Consider the following 19998-nt stretch of genomic DNA (forward strand, 5'->3'; position numbering starts at 1 on the left):
CCAGCAATGCTGCCAGGAGACGGATGGCAAGATAAAGTCATCCCGTGCACAGACCTGTGAAAGCAGCACTCTCAGCACAGCACCGTTGCGCACTCGGGTAGGGTTCACAGTTTTTCCTAAGACAAGCAGAACTGTCATATACAACGTAGTTGATGCCGACAGAACAAAACGCATATTGCAGCCTGTATGTGACACATTAACTCTAAAACGCACCCGTTATACTCTCTCCATAACAATCCTAATACTTTATTGATTTGAGGGCTGTTGTGACACATCAATTGATTGAGAAAGGACTCTTCCTTGGACAAACATGGAAGAAAGGCTGGAAAATAGAATTCAAAATACACCACACTTTAAGGAGTGTCTTCTACTATTCTCTCCCTGTTTAAAAGTAAAACACCAAGACAAAATGTCAAGATTGTGAAACCTTTTTCAGGACACTTTGGGTCTGATTGACTTCTATTTATAAAACACCATAATAAAATGTTGCAAAAAGAAAAGGCCAACAAGCTGGAAATTAGAGCTGGAAGCTGCTGGGCTGGGAGTTCTGCTCCCAGTGGTTTGTGAGCAGTAACTTAATAATTCTTCCTTTCTCCTTCCCCAGTTGCTTACTGCTTCCTCCAATCTCTTTAGTTTTGCAAACTAAACATCAGTCATCACCTCTAGCAATTTAGCATTCAACAGTTTCTACCTAACAGGCCATCCTTAAACTTTCTATACTTTTGCAAGTTCTCTTTGAGGATGCATTTCTATTCCCCTGAAGTTTTTTATTTGACCGGCTATTCTAGATGCTTGCAAAATATCTTCTAAGAGATATTTGGTCTCTTAGATGCTGCCAAGTCTTGTTTCTCTGAAGCTATTACATTTAGAAAATCATTGAAAGTCTTATGAAGCTTGGTTTCCAATGCAGTTTTTGGAAGCTTTTAGTTACAGCAACTTCAGAACTTTTCCCATTGTGTTTGGTATTCATACCCCCAGGCCTGCAAGAAAAACAATAAATGAAGACATATTCAGATGTTTCCAGACTCAAATTCTTGTACAATTTAGTTCAGTTCAGAGAAAAAACTTACTTTACATACTTTGCTAATTGCTTGTATCAACAGCCTGGCTACACTCTGTTTTCCCAGCAGTCTAATTTGCTTTATCGTTTCAGCTTGGTGAGTTATTCACGGATGTTGTGAAACAGAGTAAAAGAAAGCTATTCCATGAGCATAGCCCATAATGCATACTTTGTTATTCAGGAGCCTCACAAACATTAATTATTCTGCATTGACCATACCACAGTGCAGAAGGAAAAACATTTGTTCTAAGATTTTATCCCTAAGGTTTTCTGACTTTTTTGGCAGCCACAAATCACTGTGACAACTCCAAAGCCCTTCAAGTTCTCTCAAGAAGACATGTCAAAAGAACTGTAAAAATAAGGCTTCAGAAAACATCTGATTCAATGTCTTTTTATTTCACTGTTTATTCTTGAGCCGGTGATGACGTTGTTAAAGATTAAAAGTTGAAGAGCAGACCCCTTTTCTTCCTCAAACTCTTTTCTGAAGAGAGGTGCAGTGTAGACAATTTGGGGATGCAGAGCATGCTTTCCTTGAACTTGCTACCAGAAAATAAATTTAGAAGCTATAAATAGCACGTGTGCGTATAGAAATGAGTTTATGCTATAGGCTTAATTTTATGTGTAATTCCAGTTGTTTTCTGTGTTTTGTGTACATTAGAAAGCAAGCTCCATAGAGTGCATAGTTGATATTGTAAGTTCCAATAAAGCATAAGGAAATAGCACTAAATCACTTTTATTTGCTGAAATGTCACAAGGGCTTTAGCTGACATAACATTGCAGAGGACTGGCTGTGACACCCGCCAAGTTAAAAGGTACCATTTTCATGGAAGGATGACAGAGATGAAAACTCTGTCACGGTGCCTTCCTTCCTCACACTGTTTTCATTTTCCTCAGCTGCCTGAAAAGACATTTTTGTTCAACTAGACATGGATGGAGAAAACTTGCAAACTTGCAAGCTTTCAGTAGGTAATCAAGAAGCAGCGAGCACTTAGCGAATACACACAACTGGATGCTGACCTTAATAGAACTGCCTCTTCACAGGCAGGCCCCAGAATTCGGCAAGCTGCGCCTCCAGTTACTAATTAAAAAGCAGCTGAGCCATATGTGTTTGCACAAATGTCATGGTCACACTTCTGCCTTCATGCTAGGTATGTGATCAGCATCAGAACTGCTCATTAGAAATGCTTCTAGAAATGGTTTAGGAATCCTGTTTTTGAAATCTGGGCAACAGCTACTCCAGCTGCATGTACAATTAGGGGATGCATAAATGAGTAGGCAGCTGCTTAATTTTCTCCATGTCTGTGAAAACAAGGTTAACCAAGCACATAATGGATGCTGAAGAGAAAATGCCAGTCACTGTTTATGTATATCTGTCAAGGTGAAAGATAACATTTTACAAGAGCCATTACATATCTCATTTTAAAAACCAGTCCTTAGTTACTTTCCTGATGCTCCAAGCAAATTCAGTTAGGCAGAGTCAACATATTACACAAGAAAAGATCTTTAAAGATTTGTTGCTTCAACACACGCTCCATGAAGTCTTTGCAGCTTTGTAGGGGCTAGAGAAGAGCAGGAAGGGTCTCGGCTATGGTAGATGTGACACCAGTACGAGAAAATGCCTCACTATCCAGTTGTGGAACAGGGGTGATTCAGGTGGTGGGAAAGGCTTTTTGGTTCTCCTGCCTGCCCCAAGTAATTCCCAATAGGCCTAACAGAATCCACGTGAGAAGAAGAATACCTAAATTATAAAGGATAATATAATATGTTGCATAATATTTCTTTTCAGAAGCAGTATGACTGGTCTTGTATTTTGGTCAAAGTTATCATGGAGTTCCCTGACATTTCCTTACTAGAGCCTGTAACTGCTGCTTCTGTGCTGAGTACATTGGGCAATTTCATAAAAAAAAGATACTTCTGTGAATTACAAAATCAAAACCTTCATCTTTGTGATAGGCTTTTAAAGACCTGACACCAAGCTGTGTGACAAGACATGAAAATAACTCACTTCCTAGCATTAAAAATGTGGAAATGCAGATGAAGCACTGGTTATCCATTGCAGTCTGACATCTCTTACATTAAAGTATATTGCAAGGAAAAATTGTCTTTGACACCAAGATTTAAAAGCTAAATGTGGAAGTGTTGTGCTTTAATCTATGGAATATCAGCTCCCAATAATTCATTACTTAGAGATCATGGCATACACAACACAAAACTGGAAGAAATGTAAGGATAGAATGGTCAGACCTCAATAGTATTTAAAAAAAAGTACACAACTGTCTGGTTTTGCAATACTTTAACAGGGCAGTTTTCTGATAGTCCTTTGAGAGGTGGAAATTCCAACAACATCTATAACTCATAAAATCTAACTAAGAAACAATTAGGATAATGATCTCCAGGCTATTTTGGCAAAAGCAAGTACACATTCTTCCATCGATTCATCCTTGCCATTAGGACTATTATTACAGCATTAGAGGTACGTAACTGACAACTGGAAATAACGAAGAAGAGTGTAAGGATACGGCTGTTGGAAGCACAAAACAGCTCAAGGTTTTGTATACCTTGCAGTGAATTTCTTGGTACCGCGGAACTCACAGGTAAATGAGGATTTTTACTCTGCCCATCACCTGAACTTTTCAATAGCTGGGTTTACATTTTCTAAAAGCTTTCCACTGAAAGCTCCTGTTTCACTCTTTATTACAGAGACCATAACCTCAAAACCATACTGCTCTGAGTGGGTGCTTTACATGCAGTACACTCACTCTGAGAACAGCCTAGAAAGACTTATTGGCAGAAACAGTGAAGCTACTCTGAAGAGTAGATATCCACAAGGAAGTTGTACAAGCCGACCTAAAGAACTGCCAGTAAAACTGGATACTGAATGAGATTGCACTGTGTTCTGTATATGTCACTTATTCTACAGAAGCCGTATTTTGGATGTCCTTTAGAGAACCCAAAGTATGCTTTATAGGCTCTTGTTCTCCATGTCTCTTTTGTGAAGTCCTGTACCACAGAACCATATGAACAGTCTTCAGAAACAGAAAGGCACACACAGCTGACTTAAACACCTCTTGCTTTCCAGATAGTATCCTGGTAACTAGGAGCACCTCTGTACAGACCTGAGAAGTATGACTGAGATTGCACGAAAGATCACGGAGAGACTCAAACTGTAACACATAGATGAGTACCAGACCAGGATACAACAAATTCCTAACACTGGAAGCAATGGCTTCTTGGATCTGAAACCTATAATAAACTCATGGCAAACTATTGCAGCAGACTTAAATATATTTATCTTAAATAAAGACCTTGTGTGAGAGTGGGCAATACATATGTTCTGGTTATTTTTCAAAGGCAGCTGTTGTTAGACAGAGACTTATAGGCTGGAGTCCCCCAGGAAGCATCCTAGCACAAAAATATTTTGTAGGTGAAGAGGTCAGAAGTGAGTGCCCTTTAGCACAGGAGAGCTCACTTTATCAAATGACCCTGAAATTGGTCATGCCAACATCATTATCACAATACATCTGTTACAAACATTGACATGCTGTATTATAACGTGTATACATGCAGCAATTCTTTTTCAGTATTTTGTAACGTGTATGCATGTTTATAAACTTACAGATATACACACATGGAGGACTCTCTTCTTTCTCTGTTTCTTTCTCCAGGATCACACACATCAAGCACACAACAGGCACTGGCAATGTTTCTGTATAAATCCAGTTTTGACATCAACAAACTAATTGTTATTTTACAGCATTATCTTAGATTGTCTGTGGCCATGCATGTTTCTCCCAGTTTGTATTTAAGCATCTGTGTTCACAAGCATAATTGGAAATAAGATTCTCCTTTTGGCTCTTTTGTTTCAGACCTCCAAAATAGAAGGGTCAATTTTCTCCATAAAACATCTCAAAGGCACTGATAATGCCAACTTACTCCATTATCCTATTGAGAAAATGAACTTTGAAAGGAAAATGGGTGTTTCTCTTTCAGCTCATGGTTGTTCTGCCTGCTTGCAGAGTGTGCTTTTCTTTTGTAGAGCAATTAAATGATAATGATAAGAAATCACCAGATGCCACTGAGTCGCTGCTGGTTGCATAAAACCCACTAACCCAGAGAAACGTTGTAGAACATTTTTCTCATTTCATTTGATTATGAGGTGAACTTTAAAATGTGGTCTAGACAGAGAGAAGTCACTGCTGCTCAGACAGTCAAAGAACAGTAAAAATGTTTGTTTCAGAAATGTGAACCAAACAACGCTCTCTGAGAGGGCTTTTTGGCCCTTAAAAATGTAATTTGTGGATTGATGATAACTAGGTACAGTACTGACATTAGTTCTCAGACAATAGGAAAGTACAGGAAATCCATAAATCGAATCATTCTCCTTCAGGGATACCCTTTGTCTGACCTGGAAACCGCACACTCCGCCCTGTCCAAAATAGAAAGATTAGTCACTGAGGTAGGTGGGCTCTCAGTACTACCCTGCATGAGCCTGATGACAGCCTGTTAGGGATGGGTTCTTGTGAAAAGGGAGCCGGCTTGAAAACAAAATAGTATAGGGAGAACTTTACCACTTGAGCTGCTTTATACTTTCTGTCTAAAAACAAAGATTTTGTCCTTGTGCAGGATGCTGAATTAGCATCATCAGAGGCTGGGTTCCTCTCTTTAGCCATTAGTACGTGACCGAGAATTTTATGATGTCACTAATAGTCTGTATCTTGCAAAAGTCCCATCAAATTCTCATTAACATTGAACAAAGAGGAAAGAAAAACCATCCATGAAATTACTGTGAACTCCCAAGTGCTACATATTTGTAGAGGGTAGTCTCTTCTAAGTTTCCTATTAATGGGGAAGAATATCTGCCAATACATTAACTGGCTTACCACAGTTCCCAGATCTTCCCACTTTAGCAGTATTTGAATAATATTGTTTTGGGTTAATAAAAGTAAAGAATTATTCTCTGTATTTCTAGTAATCTCTATATGCTGGGTTCACATCAACAGTCTCAGAAGCCTCCAGCATCACTGCCTCAGCTTTATCCTGTAATGATATTAATCACCCTCACATTATTTTTAAGTCCTTATTCATTATGCAGGGCTTCTCTGCTCCTCACCCATGCTTTCCCCCCCTCTTCCCTCTGCTCAGACATTTTCTCCAGCCCCGCAACAGTAGTTCCAACTCTGCATAGCCAATAGAGCAGGCATCTGAGATCAGGATAACAAGCAAGAGAAATCAGTGCACGGCCACGACAACAGTACAAGCTTCAGTGTAAAGGAGCCTGGATAAGCAACGCTGCCTTCAGTGGCAGTCCCAATTCTGAGGTTCCTCATCCATGACCCAGTGCCAGAGATACATCCAGAGGTAGGCAATGTTAATCACCATCCCATGTCCCACTGCCTACCAATGACCTTAACTAGCAGCAATAAGAAGACTGGGGAGACTTGTACACCTTAAAATGGCAACTTAGGTTTCTCCTTCAAGATTTTAATAGACTTCTATAGCAGTTTTCTTTCACCACCTCTTCTTTGCTGGGGCTTTTCAGTTTCTTACTGCTAGTTTTCACACTTTCTCCTATGCTTTGGCCCATGAGCTCTTTAAGAGGGGCTAAGTAACTTCTCCCACATGACAAACTGGCAGCACTGGATCGTTATTATTCTTTAGGTTAAACAAACAGTTTGGGTAGGGAGCAGGTCTAGGTTAACCGAGGTAACAAGGGGAACAGAGCTGCTGCTGAGTCCAAACACTTGGTGGGTGGCATTTGCTTGATTCCCTATCACTGCTCTGAATCGCACAGAGCTGGCAATCCAAATGTTTTGCAATTAGGAATCGGGACTGAAAATCAGTACATTTTTGGCAGTGAGTTCATAAATTAGAGTTTGGTTTTGTTTTTGTTTTGTTTTTCTGGCTTTCCTCCTTAGATAGGAGAGCTAGCAATTTACTGTTGCATTTTGTTTTTCTTTCTTAAGTAGGTCTGCTTTTCTCAAAAACATTTGACTTTGTAAGTCAAGGTTTGAAAAGAGCCACACAGTGCAGAAGATGTGCAATGCCACCAGAAGTCTTATTATGCTCCAAAAGGGACTTTCTGCTTGTAGCTTGGATGGATCTCTGTGGAAAGATGAGGTATTGCCTCCTTTTAAGGACTGCTCTGGTCTCAGCATCTGCTTATTCGGGCAAATCTCACAGGATTTATCCCGGTCACTGCTTTGCACAGGGACGAGCTAATAAAAGTTGCAGCTTTCATTTTAAGCAAGTCTTTGTGTGTGGTATGAAGCTTGCTGCAGTGTCTGGACCAGATGGCAACATTTCATATACGTCAGGCTTTTGCAAAAGACAGGTAAGTCCCTTGGCAACTGCAAGGAGGAATGGTTGAACTTCATTGTTTGTACAGAAGTCCAAACCACACTTTTAAAGTAAACCAATCTAGATCCCCATAAGGTCTCTCGGCTTGTTTACTTTTAGATCCTGGAAATTTGGGGTAGTTGTTTAATTGGTTTGTTACTTTACCGTCCTGGCAGCTCTTCCAGTACCTTTGCTCACTATATCCAAGCAAAAATGAAAACAAGAAAAAAAGAAAAATTCAGTCCCATAAAGATAGCAATATAAATGTTGCATCAGCAGTTTTCTAAAAGATTTTGTTGTTATCAAAATGGGCAGACACTTAACAGACAGAGTCTCAGAAAAATTGATATGAGCGCGAGGGTAAGCATTTAGTCTCCCAGTAGGCCAGCCACCTGTGCAAACAGCATTTCCAACTTCTATTTCAGTTGCTGGCTCTTGAACAGTCAATTATTTAGGGCTTTCCAGAGATTTCACTGGTGGAGAAAAAAAATATCCAGGCCTGTTTTTGAAAGTTAGCTTTATCAGTATAGCTCAGTTGTGTAATTACAGCCTTTGTCTGTGTTCCCCTTTAGAATAATGTGGATTTTCAGCTTTCCTTTGTTTGATTTTGGGGGAGTAGCAATAGTACCATTTGTAATGTTCCTGTATTTCTCGTACCCTGCATGATGTCTTCTACGTGCAATCTCTTTGCATAGACTGCAGAAGAGCCACAGACCATTTCATCCCTCCCTTTCCTCTCAAGACAAGAACACAATTCCTGAATAACTCCTAATAGGTGATTTCAGTAATAACTAAATACCAGTGACAATAAACTACGTGGAAAGATATTTTCCTGTAGTTGAAGGTTTCATGGGGTATTGTTCAAAAATAAAGGATGCATGATTAAACAGATGAGTCATGAATCCAGAATGAAAAGATGAACACGTTTTTTGTGTAACTCATATGGATTAGACGTTGGTGTACATGATAAGAACATCTATATTTTTTTAGGTAAGAATAATAATAATTATTAAATAAAATGAAAAACAAACATACAAAACCTAAAAAGACCTATATGTCCTCTTATTTGGGGAAGAAATAGAATCCCTAAATGCAAAATAATACATTTGTCATCCTGGTTTATGGTTTCATAAGAGTCTGTAGCAAGGTTTCTTGTACTCATGGCTAAGGAGGATATTTGATTTCAGAAACCTTAGATAACCTATATCATCCTGCACTGTCACGGGGATTTTAGAAGAAACTGTGCTACTTTTTGTTGTTGTTTTTTTTTTTTTTTTTTTAAATGAAATTAACCACTTCAGACAAATGTAAAGTAATTCATGTGGGGAAAATACATTCCTAAACTGATGTATAAAATGTTTGGCCCTGATCTGCTCATTAGCACCCAGGAACAATGCTGCACAGTCAGTGCTGACAGCTCAGCTTTCAGCAGTGGCCAGGAGACAAAATATCAAATCACCAAATATGCTCCATACAGGCAAATATTTTCCCTGTGTGTTCTTCTCTTTCAAGCATTGTTTACAAATCACATACTGATAACTAATTCTACTTTCACTTTGCATTTGGTAAGCATTTTGTGTGTCTCAGAATGAATTGCTCAAATTAATTAAAGGTACTTAAACACTGAACCCTAGGATTCACCAGTGTTTGTTTGCTTCCTGATTTCTTTGCTTGGAAAGATACATGGCCAGACCCCTTGTGTCCTGACAGTTAGTTTTTTCTAACAAAGTTTTTGAATGCAATCCCATAGTCACCTTAATGAGTAGTTCAGGATCAAAACTGATGCTGCTTTTGACCTACTAGTATGCTGTTACACTGATAGTGTCATTTGATTCCCTGTTGTTGCTGAGTTGGGTTTAAGGGTTATTTGGGTCAAAAGTACAAGAGTCGAGGGATGGGTGTTATGGGCATGGCTGGAGGCACCATCCTTACACAAGAGCAGCTTCTGGTCCGTCCCTGTCACTTCTGACCACACTCCCAGGAGACCTCTCCTTTGCTTTCTCTCCCCAGAAGGACCCGGCCCCTCTCCCCACATCACTCAGGAAAAGAAGGAAGTAACTTTTTAAACATATATTTTGGTAGTTCCAGGGACGATACAAAGCACATTCTCTAGGCCAGATTGTAGCATGGTTTTGCTGTGGCTGAAGTCCTATTGTTTCCATAACAAGGGTGACAGATGCAGCCAGCCAAACCTGTACACCACCTCCCAGTGGAGACAATCTTTGCAGTGCTCTGTGCAGTGTCCTGGATATAAACTCTTTCCAAAACATCCCACTTCATATCAGCAGCTAATTCAGGGCCTAGTATCAAAACAAAGCTAAATAAGCAAGCAGAAAGAAAGAAAAAGAAAAAAAAAAAAAAAGAAAGAAAAAGAATTATTCCAATTTTAGACCTGAACAAGTGTTCCTGACCTGAAGAAATACTATAACCAGAAAATAATTACTGGCAAATCACTTTCATGCCAGCATGGTGATGCTTCCCCATAAACACATCTGAGAGCTTTATATAGCTCTAGTGACTCAAGGGATAAAATTTCCAGTATATTCCTCAGCAGATTATTCACAGTTCACTTAACAAAACAGATTTATCAGTTTTCCCTTCTGTTAGCCCACATTTCTTGTTGCTCATTTTCATCCTACTATTCCCAGTAATACTTCCTTTGAACTGCTATATGCCGTGTTCTCCTGTCATATGACACGGCATAAGTCTTAAAACTTCTGCTGTTATCATCAACAAAAGAAAGCATATTGCCTTATGCAAGTAAGGTTTAAACACCTTTAGCAAATTTTAGACAGCTAAAACCATTAAATCCCTCCAAGCTTAGGGACAGTTCCCCACGCACAGAACTCTGGATGCATTTCCCCATCTCAAGATGTCCTACCAAAAGATCTGCTGTGATGCCGCTATGTATGTTACCTCCTCTCTTGTGCACACCTTATGGCCTCTTTCTCTTCCATGCTCCATATATGAAAACAATGCACACATGAAGAACCTGTGTAGTTCTCTAACTTTCCAAAAAGTTCTCCCTCAACAGGGGTCTCAAAAGATCTTCTGTAATTTCCCTTGTGTCTGCTTTTCTGGGGGCTGTCAAGCTCAACTAAAGCGCTGTTGATCATACCGCTACAACTGCAGACAAAGAGGTATGAAACAGCATGAGGGAGTTAAACTCTGACTTTCTGCTTGAATTCTGTACAGTTGTTTTCAATAAGCAAGGAAAACTTCCGCTAAAAAAAAGTCTGTTTTCTGCGAACAGAGTAAACGAAGACAAAACCTTTCCAGAGAAAGTAACCATTTTCTGTAAAAGTAAAGTGAGGCCAAAGTGTATCAGTTTTGTTTGCTTCATATGTCTTTTTTTGTGGGATCCATCATGGAAATACTACACTAAAGTATTAATTGAACACAATACTAACAGTTGGCATCCATCCTGCATCAGCTGAACTTGTAATCATTAAAGAGATTTACATTGTCCAATCTGCCTTGTTTTGACTGGTCAAAATCAATCTTAATACAGGGTGCTCGTTTCTACCAGATGTCACTCATCCCTAAAGTATGTGGTTCTAGAGCAAGATTATTAGGAAAAATCACATTAAGATGAAGATTACATATGCTATTTTAAAAAAACAACAAGCAATGAAATTCAGTGTCATTGCAATTCTGCAGCCCATCGCTGCTATTTCCCCTTAAAAGTGACAGGTATTTTAATGACTTTATTGCTAGCATTTCTATAATGCTTTGGTTTTGTCTGATAGGTAAATGACTACTCCTTTATTCACTCCTAGTAGTTTTTGTAAGTGCCTTTTTATGCAGTGATGTATGCCGTAAACTAAACACAGCCTGACTTACTTTAAAGTATATTGTGAAATTACTATGGGTTAATTTCAGAGGCTATCAAATGGTAAGCAGAGCTTTACAACAGATTTTATCTTACACTGTTCCTTTTTTAAAAAAATAAAAATATTCTAGTGGTTGTGTCCCTTTATTGACTTTAGAAAACATGGTGTGTCTGCATCATCTTCTTGCTCAAAGCTCTCTTTCTTCCATGAAGATCACAAATTATGACCCACAGCATACAAATCTTTTTTCCCTTCTATCACAAAAATGATTTAAAAAAAAAAAATAGAAAAAAGCACTTCCTTTACATTATTTTCCAAACACATTGCCATTGAACAGTAAATCATGTTTAGCCTGATACAATGCGCATCTTGTCAATGACAAAACTGTGAAATTCACATCAGTGATTCATACAGTTTTCTGATTGCTGGAAAATAAAATTGTTAAAAGCATAGGAAAGCAGGTTCATATGTGGGAAGATTACTTTTTAGATGTACCACAGTGTTTCATTACTCACAGTTGCACACATGATATTCTGTACAACGTTGGCGGATGAAATAAACTTTGTTAAAATAAAAGACTCCTTTAGTCTCAGGTATACACGACTTCTAGCTCTTCTCTTCAAAAAGTGGAATTGAAGACCTTGCAGGATATTCACACTCTCTAGCTTTTCAAATCTCACGCAAACCCTTACTGGGAGCTGATGTTCCCTATTCAATCAAAATGTCCTCCTCAGAGGACTCTAAATCCATATACAGAAGTCTTTGTCTCTCCAATAACTATACAGAAAGACTAGGCATTCAAATTAGAGTCTGAGAATTAGACTTCTTGGAAACCCTTAACCCCCAGATAAATATCACAAAACACACAGCCTTTCCCCCAGCTCCTAGTTGAAAAGTGTGTTAATTATTCTTCTTCTATTTGTAAGGCAGGACTCTTCCCTTCAGCTTTACACACATGCTTCATCCACGATGGCCATATCAAGAGAAAGAGATACTAGAAGCATCATTCTGTCATGATTTCTTGTGAAAGATATTTAATTGAATTTAATTGTCATAGTATATTCTCTGTGTCCTCAATCTGAAATGGTGGGCTTAGCCCTTCCCCCTGGGTAACTAGAGTTAATAAAATCAGCAATCCTTTTCTGCATCTTTATCTGCCATCTGGGGTATTGCGAGGGTCAGTAATTCTCTATACTGGTGGAAGCACAGATGGATTTGGGAATTAGGGCTTCACACAGATTGTGCTGTAAATTCCCTTGGAATGTGAGCTTTTGTTTTTAAACAAATTATGTGCCTCTCTTCTCTGCTTGGTTGTAGAGACCTTTTTCCCAATATCCAATCACATACCCGTGTAATCCTTTTGTTATTGCAGCCTCAGTAAATACCGCACTGAGAGAAATGAAAGGGAACCTTTTCCCAGAAGTAGCAGGCAGGTAGTTTTACTCGGCTGGCCCAGACCCTGGGACTTCTCTACAATGTCTGGATTGACAGACAGCTCACATAAGGACTAGAGATACAATATTTGACTGCTCTATTTTTGCACACACACACACCCCTCCTATTTAAAATTTTATTCATCATGTGCCCTTCTATGTCTCCTTCCCTGAGTCCCTGTGAAGTGCTTCAATGTGGGGAGGAGCTTTTGGAGTGAGGAGACCAAGGCAGAAAATTAATTCTTCACCAGATGGTCACCTGACAGCTGTTAGTCATCTGTTCTGCTTGGATACAAAACTACTTTCCATGGGCTCTTCCTGGACATCTCTTCACTATTAAGCTATTGCATCCAACAATTTTCACTGCATACACTGTGTTTTTAAGGAGTTAATTTCAACTGAAGTGTGATAATTGCGTGGTGTTCAGAAAACACACAAACCAGAAAATTCACCGTATTTTTCCTTGTAATTTGGAATTGCTGATCAGTTCTACTTCCATTTCTAAGAAGCGGTGAAGGAAAAAAGCCTTTTTTTGAATTGTTATTTATAATGTTCATGGAACAAAAAGTAAGCCCACTAAACCAGAAACAACCATACGCTCTTCACCTAAGTTACAACTTTAATAGCCAAAAATGTATTAAAGTCATTAGAAAGCTCAGTAAGCTAGAGGTTTTTATGGTAAGCTAAAAAAAGGTTACAGCCCCAAAAGTTTCCCTCATTTAAGCTACATTCATCACCAGTTTGGAGACAAACATGCACTTAGACACTTTGTCTGGCTGCAGAAGTATTTTCCAGCATCTACTATTTTCTGTCAGCTAAAAGTAACGAATCTCCCAAGCGCTGGATTTAGAAACACTATCCCTGCATTCCCTTGCTGTGTCGATGCACCCCCTGGCTCCAGCTACACTGCTAATCCTGGGCTGGGGTTCCCATTGACGCCGGGGCCCTGGGTTGGAGCCTGTGGGAAGGTGGCCACTGCAGATGTTGCCCTGCACCCTTCCTTTTCCAAATTACCAGAAGCTCCAGACTCAGCCAGCTCATCACCTTCAGGCTGTATTGCCTGTACAGCTCTATCAATCAATACATCACCCATGTGCCCAACTGGGACCCCAGTGTGATCCCCTCCTGCCACACCAAGTGCCAGGCCGCAAAAGAAAGGCAAGCAAGCAAGCACTCCTGGGAAAATCACAGCAACAAAGACTGAAACAACTGGTACAAAAGTTGTTTTGGTTTTCACTAGGCCACAACAAGGAAAGGATGCAGGCAGTGAGGTGATATGTGACATTTTGGCTATGCATTGAACTCTGTGGATACTTAGATCTTGACACGTATTATCCTAGTGACCCAATTGCAACTGATTAAGCAAATGGCTACGAAATATTTAACTCTTCTGTTTAATCAATTTCTATAAAACTTATTCAGTACTCTGGGAAGCAGATTTTTTTTCTCATACTTTAAATTCCATTACCTGAGTAAGGAAGTATTGAAATAAAGTTTAATTCCTCTCATTCTTTCTATTGCAGAAGGCTACAGAAAGTAGTCACAATTTTTTAAAAGGAAACGTGAAAAATACCTGTAAAGCAGAACTCAAGACTGAGTGTGGGAGCAGATAAACTGGATTTGTTTTTTTATGCTTGTAACAGTTTTGTACACTTGAAAGCACTTGAGTGAGCATGCAAGGCAGAAAATTAAATTATCCTGATAGTTCACCCACTTTAAGAGGTGGGGAAGCACACCTATACAGTCAGCTGTACCACTGCTTAGCATTCACAAAGACGGCTACATAAGGCGATGGTAAACTAGGAGTCCAAAGGATGATTCCTCACCGTACACATTGAAAAGACAAAATGACTAATGCTCTTAGCACATCCACTTTTCCTACCTTTGATGCAGTTTTGGGAGTATACACATATACACAGAGCCTTCTTTCCCTCCCTCATGTTAGTCATGGGCTCCTAATTGGAAGACTCACCCCTTTCACACAAATGTTTCACCTGTGGTCTTCCCATGGAAACCTGTACCTTGAATGTCATTGGTAGTGAGATGTACCCATCAGAAGATATCACAACAGATTCAATAATGACACTAATTTCTTTTAAAGTCTTGTCAGTACCCAAATGTTACATCTTTTGTTCAGAAATTTTATACAAGGAGAAGAAGAGCAAACACTAGCTGATAAAACTTAAAACTGATAAAAAGATTAGTACATATTACCACTCCAAACAATTTATCTAACTGGCTTATATGTTCATATAAACACAGCTTATTGAATCAACAGAATGCAATGTAATACACATGGGAAATGGAGAAACAGATTTTACTTACAGAATGTCAGACTATCTTGGGAAGCTGTGACTCAGGGGAAAATTTACAGGTCATCGTGGATAATCACCTCCACATGAGCTCTTCGTGCAAAGCTGCGGCAAATGTGGCTTCTTTTCCTTAAATATATAAAAAAGGAATATTAATGAGGATGTCAGCGATAGCACATCTTGCAAAACCTCGTATTCAGGTTTGGTGTTGCACATCAGGAAGATGTAGCCAGGAGCAGTGAGAATCCAGAGATTCCAGAACTGGAACAAAGTTTTTTGAGGTGAGGCCAAAGGAGCCCAGCTTACTCTAAGCATTGAAAGGAAGGCAAGAAATGCCACTACAACATAATATGCATGGACAAGAGGTTAGGTGGTGACGGCTGTTAAGACTTCTCTATTAAAGCCATACAGTGGCTGGAAGCTAAAGTCAAACTAGTGCAACCCTGAAAGGGACACCTTCAAAGCTCTGAAGGTTAAATGTTAGAATCACTTACTGAGGAGATGGGCGAGCTTTGACGTAAGATCAGATAACTTTCTAACGTATGCTTTGATCAGTTATCAATGTATGTGTTAAGACTGGGACAAGACCCTTCCATTTATCACTGTCGTTCACTTTCCGTCTGAAAAACACTTTTGCTCGCAATTCGCTGTCACATTTAACAGCTATACATTTGTGCAATAGCTGTAATTGAATCCTGTTCCTGAAGGCCCTCTACTGAGGTTGAGCAGCATTTTTTTCGCTTGAGGAACAAATCTGCTTTGTTCTTCCTTCCTCAGCCTCAGAGCAGCAGGAGACAAGGTGCCGAGCCCAGCAAATGGGGCTCTGTGGCAGCACAGGGATATCTCCTCGGTTTGCTGAATGTTTAGTACATCATTCTTAGGGCTCTACCTGTTTGGGGACGGAAGAAATATTCCCACCAGCCAGAAGAGTGGAGACATTTCTGACTTTCAGCTTTCTCTACAGCCACAGGGTGGGAGGAAACCCTTTGGGGGTCCATCCAGTTATCCCCTCAGCTGCATCTTTGCCTGAAGAATCATGTTTCATGCTTTCAAACACTAATATACAGACTAACAGGCCTTTGGTCTTGATGCAAAATATTTGACAGATGCATAATGGTGTGTTTTACAAGTCTGTACTAGGTGATCTTGTGATCTCTTCTTGGCCTAAAGAACAAATATTTAGGTATGAAAACCACTGACTCCCCGGCACACACCTCCTCTAGTGACCTATGTGCTGTGAGCAGAAATACCCCAGGCACTTACTCTTTATGAGCCTTCAGGCAATTTGAAAACATCACCTACACAATTTTCCAATCTTTACAAAGAGTTTGAACCCAAGAAAGAAGCATGGGGATCATTATTAAAATATAAAACAGGCAGTGCTTTATGTAACTGCAAGGTATACAGTACCTCTGTTCTTCAGAGCACAGTAATAGCTCACTATTCAGGCTCATGGAAAATGCCATGTGTTTAAAACCAAGTGCATGAACATCTCATGTTCTTTAACTCACAGTGCTGATTAGATGGCCTCACTATTAACTTCACGTTTTACTAAATACAGCCACCAAACTAGGTGCAGCAGAAAACAGGAGGAGCAGAGCTGCAAAAGCTTTTGGAGAAAGCAGAACAGATTCTGTGATCAAACAGGTCTAGCCAACTCTACATTTTACAAGTGCAATATATAACTACAGTGCATTTACTAGAAAGAAATACGAAGAGGGGGCTATACTGACATAAGCAAATTAGACCTAAATACCTGGAAAAACATTTCTCTCTCTCTTTTTTAACTTCCATTAATTAAAAATTAATACAGAACTTTTACCCTCCTTTTTTCATGTGTTTTCTAAAAAAAAAATGTTGTTTGCCCTATGCAACATAGGTATTTTTGCATTATCTCTTCTCCAGTTGCAACCCCAACGAGGAAGCCCTACAGGTTTAAAATCAGCCTTTACTGTGTAAAGCTGGCACATGAGCATATTCATACGGAACCAGTTCCAAACACCAAAATAGTATGCTCTTCACACTAATTTGAGTACAAAGGGGTTTGATTTTAAGGGATTTGGGTGCGGCAAGTACATAAATCAACTAAACCACTCAATTGTACTCCTCACAGTGAACACCAAGCCTGTATTCTGTGTGAATAATAAGAGACAATTACTTTTAAAATAGGCAGTGTATCTTGTATAGACCCCAGGAAGTAGACTTTATTTCCCCATTCCAAAGATTTATTGATCTTCCCTTTTCTCTTTGGAAATACTTTATTTTTTTTTCCTTTCCTAAATTATCACTTGATATTTCAAGGTGAAAGACTTGAATATCTTTTCCTTTATCATAAGGATGTCCAAGAGTTATTGCTCCCTACTCAGTGGCCTCAAACAATTGATTCATATGAGGAGTTTCAGCCAAAAGCCTTGATGTGTAAATATCCACCCTTTCAGTCAGAGCAGAGAGAAAGCAATTAAGGCAAGAATTGTGTTTGAGGATGGTATGACTTTCTTCATTAAGTAAGCAAGCAAAGAAACACAAGAACTGCAATATTGTTATGCTGATGAATTCTTCAAATGCTCCAATACTTTTTTTCAGAGTAGTTTTACTATCTGCTGCTGCAGTCTAATAATGATGGAATGAACTGAAAGGAGAGGGTTTCTTAATTATGTACATCTTCCAGTTTCATTAAGTATTTGATTTAATCTGAAATACCTACACAGAACTGTACTTTCAGACACAGCTTTTAATTTTAGATTTACATGGTTACAGGTCACTTAATTACGAATAAGTACAGCAATTACAAATGCTGAGTCACAATTGAATTACCTACTCTACACCCAAAAATGCTGCTTACATCTTATAAATATTTAATTTTCTATGCAAATGTAGAGATAAGGCCAGCTTTGGAAGGGGGACTGATGATTTTTTTAGTTTTCCACCAACCTGACATGTGTGACATTTCAAGATTATACAGATGACCTCTTCAGTGAACTAAAGTAAGTTTATTTCAGGTTAGGTTTCTGGTATTCCATGGAAATTCTGGTGTCAAGCCACTTCTTTTATCGGACATGGCTCACGCATATGCAGAAGGGTCAAGTAATTTGCCCTAAGTGACAAAGTGACTGAGTGGCTCCTAGACCTCTGCTCCCAGCTACTAGACCTCCCACACTCCTCTGACACATCACACAGAAACTCAATAGCCTGTGTCATTAGGAAAGTGTTATTGCCTCAAGTCACGTCTTGTTGAAACCGTGTGCTAACTTCTTTGAGGAGAGAAAGCAAATATCTAAACATGTAGAAAAGCCTGGCTTTTGCCCTCTTAAATGAGCCTGCAAACGTCTGTTTTCCCCTCTCTTTCCCCCCTGCCTCTACCCATCTGGTTCAATAGCAATCAGTGCATCTCCTGATGCTGGCAGGCTGACTGCGTCTGCACCTTTCCAAAGAGAGCAGATTGCAAAACGCACTTCTGCTGTGGGGCTTATTTCTTTTCAGTCGTAACCTCCTGACTCATTTAATAGAGTAAGTATTTGGGATGGAGACCAAAACTTTGTAGCTGGATTCTGTTTTCTGTCCCCTAGGGCAATTAAGTCCTTCCAGCAGAGTGAGCTTGAAACTCCTCTAGCTTGATCCAGGCAGGATCATTGAAAGAGAGAGAGAAAGAAAAAACATCGTGTGTTGGAGTTCTCATACTCCCGCAAAATATTTTTGCTTTTCTTTTAAACAATGTTCTAGAAGAACTACACATATAATATTTAGCAGTCAGCCCTTCAGCCCCAGACTTGAAGTGCTTTATATGGACGACTTAGCCAGAGGACTCCTATTGACTTTAACGGGAGTTTTGATACAAGACCTTTATGCAGCGTATAGGTGATCTGTACATTCACTCACACTAGAGAAAGTTTCAGAGAATTGAAGTGTCTCAAGGGGTTCAAGTTAATGGAAAAAAACTCTGTGATGTCATGACAGCACAGCTCAGATCTTATATTACTCTTGAGTGCCTGAGCGGGTTGGTGATGCCGTCAATCCAGAGCTTTTCTATGAGATTTTACTTGCTGTCTTATTTCCACATGTCTGAAGTGTCCTGAATATTCCCCTGCACTATTTCACAAGTTTTTTTGATAGCAAATATGTGCACACAGGAGAAAAATATTTCCTAGACTGTTTCCAAAGATAAAATGCAATACTGCTTTTGGAATTAAAGCTTTCTTTGAGGGAATTTTCACTTATTAATACCAGTTTGCCACATCTAGATAGAGGCTATTATTTTCCTAACCCCTCCGAATACTTTGCATACCACCAGAGGTATTTTTTTACTGGCTTGTGCCATAAATCTCAGTGTCATGGGTCTTTTGTGCATACTAAAAAGTTAAAGAGGTTCACAAACTCAGCAAAAGTACACACAACTGCAAAGCTACAAAAACAGATTGTTTCTGAGATTGTTTGAAAAAAACAGAATTATGGCTTGATGGGATAGGTCTGCCAGAAAACAACTGTTATTAGTAGTAGACATTTATAAGTGGTTAGATATGCTTGTTAGGATGATATTTTGGAAACCAAACGTACCTCACTTCCAAATATGATGTAAGACACCTCTCTCTCCAAGGATTTATATCTTAATTTTAGACTTGACACTTGAAGTGTGTTAATGGATCAGCTCAAAGAGCAGATCAATTTGCTCACTGAGAACATGAACATTTTAGCAGCACTGCCGTGTTTCCTAGTGTCCTCATTGTCTCAATTTTTGAAGATACTACAAAAGAATTAAGAACTTCTCTCAATGCTCTTCAAAGAGAGGGGAATAAGCGAATGGACCAGATTTAGAAATCACTTCAAGCAGACTATTGCCTGCAGTGGATCATGAAGAGGTTACTGTACTGTACAAGGAAGGCAGTCAGCTATACAATGTCAGTCTATCTTCCATACTAAACAAGAAAGCGACTGAAATTTGATAGTGTGCGAAGAAAGAGCTGGTAGATTTATTCAAAATGTGGAGCAACCTGGTTACATGAAAATATGAAGAATACTTCTAGCAGATG

General features: G+C 39.2%; 1 long non-coding RNA gene across 5 annotated transcripts in view; it reads right to left on the reverse strand.

The window, feature by feature from the left end:
- The window catches only part of LOC110361264 (uncharacterized), a 167001-nt gene that overhangs the window by 88300 nt on the left and 58703 nt on the right, over positions 1-19998 (reverse strand). For 4 of the 5 annotated variants that reach the window (XR_010472426.1, XR_010472425.1, XR_010472422.1 and 1 more), the window contains one exon: positions 14988-15103. This is a non-coding gene — a long non-coding RNA (uncharacterized LOC110361264). Of the gene's footprint in view, positions 1-5362; positions 9714-14987; positions 15104-19998 lie in introns of those variants that run through there. The other variant, XR_010472423.1, reaches the window with a different exon arrangement.

This window comes from Columba livia, chromosome 4, assembly GCF_036013475.1.
Source record: "Columba livia isolate bColLiv1 breed racing homer chromosome 4, bColLiv1.pat.W.v2, whole genome shotgun sequence".
In the NCBI taxonomy this organism is placed as follows: Eukaryota; Metazoa; Chordata; class Aves; order Columbiformes; family Columbidae; genus Columba; species Columba livia.